General features: G+C 43.8%; 1 long non-coding RNA gene across 1 annotated transcript; it reads right to left on the bottom strand.

Moving 5' to 3' along the window:
* Positions 486–1,384, bottom strand: LOC110436553. The gene is made up of 3 exons (XR_002454335.1): positions 1,129–1,384; positions 888–964; positions 486–811 (listed from the first exon to the last, which is right to left on the bottom strand). It is a non-coding gene; the product is annotated as an uncharacterized LOC110436553 (long non-coding RNA).

Genomic DNA, 1,599 nt, shown 5'->3' with positions numbered 1-1,599 from the left:
AGCCGAAAAAAAAAAAAAAAAAAAAAAAAAAAAAAAAAGAAAAAAAGGTTCCAAGACGGCAGGTGCAGCCTTGATTAGTCAGCAGCCCTGAGGCCAGTAAAATCCTGATCACTCAGATTGACCACAGTGAGACCAAGAATATTTTGAGGGTCAATGACACTCCTAATCAAGTAGCTGAAATAAATGTGGGTCTCAATTTTGCAGCCTGAATCTCAATGCCAGAAACACACCACCCATCAGTAGCACCAAGTTCAGGTAACTCATGGTTGGCCTTTTCTACCTTTTGATTTCAACAAGGTTTACAAGAATTTTTGACCAATGCATATAAGCAATTACTATAGCAGTGTGAGCCAGCAATAATTAAATCAACAATTTGGTTAATCAGAGGAAGTTACCATATGGAAACATTGTTTCTGGAAGATTGATGTATGTAATTTACGAGAATGAATTTTGATAGTCATTTGATTAACCAAACACAGTTACCATAAAGCAAAACTAGTTACTAGATGATTGGTCGATATGATTTACGAGAATTCCTTACAGTGAATATACCATAAAGTGCAATTGGTTACTGGATGACTGGTCTATATGATTTACGAGAATATACTGAAGTATCTTAACATGAATCTAAGTTAAGATATCAGAAACAAAATCAATGTTTTACTATGATCTATGACAAATAAAATTTAAAAATGTACAACATAATCAGACTAAGTACATAATCCTGGCATATAGTATGATCCAACTACTGCTAGTCTGCATTGGATGGATGTGAATTGATGCTCAAGCGACCGACAGATCTGCTAGCCTGCTAGAATAATAAAACAAAAATTACAATCTGCCCATTGGGTGAGTAGAAAATACACAATGACAAAGTGATTAGTTACCAAGAAAATTGGGGATTAGTCACAAATTCCCGGACATGGTCTGTCTCCTGTAGTTCCGCAAGTTTCAGAATAATCTCCTACGCAAAATGAAGGGAGCAGCGGCAGGCGGATGGCCAGGACCAGGCCATCACCAGCGGCGTGCCGTAAGCAACAAGCCAGTTAATCAAAGGCAAATCACTACCTAATCCACGCATATGGCCTCGCGATTGAATGAGTACTAATGATTTTTGCAGCTGCTCACCTCAGGCGTTGTGTTCCGCCACCACCATGGGAGGCCGTATCTGCTAGGAGAGGAAGCGGTCGCCGCCGATCTGGACCTGAGAAGATGTGGGGGCGGTGATGTAGGGGTTATTGCCGCCGGTGTGGTCGGGGTTGCACTGTGGGCCCGTCCGAGCCCGGCGTCGCCTTCATGGGGGAGTGGCGACAGATTTCTGGTTTCTGCGGCTCTTCTCGGAAGGCACAAGCGGAGGATTTGGGGTAGGTCCACCGCTCGGCTGGCTCGAGTGTCCATATGAAGCCGAGTCGAGAGGGTGAGGCGCGCTGCTGGCTTCACGAGCCGAGCCGGGAGGGTGGGGGAGTGCGGGTAGGACTTGGAGCACGCTCCAGGCTGGGCGGTTCGGTCGGCAGAACCGATTGGACTCGGCTACAAAATATCATAGCTAGCTACAAATAAAAAAACACACACACATATATATATATATATATATATATA

The sequence above is a fragment of the Sorghum bicolor genome, chromosome 6 (genome assembly GCF_000003195.3).
Source record: "Sorghum bicolor cultivar BTx623 chromosome 6, Sorghum_bicolor_NCBIv3, whole genome shotgun sequence".
NCBI classification, from domain to species: domain Eukaryota; kingdom Viridiplantae; phylum Streptophyta; class Magnoliopsida; order Poales; family Poaceae; genus Sorghum; species Sorghum bicolor.
The sequence above is the reverse complement of the archived record's forward strand: the minus strand, read 5'-3'. Positions and strand labels throughout refer to the sequence as shown.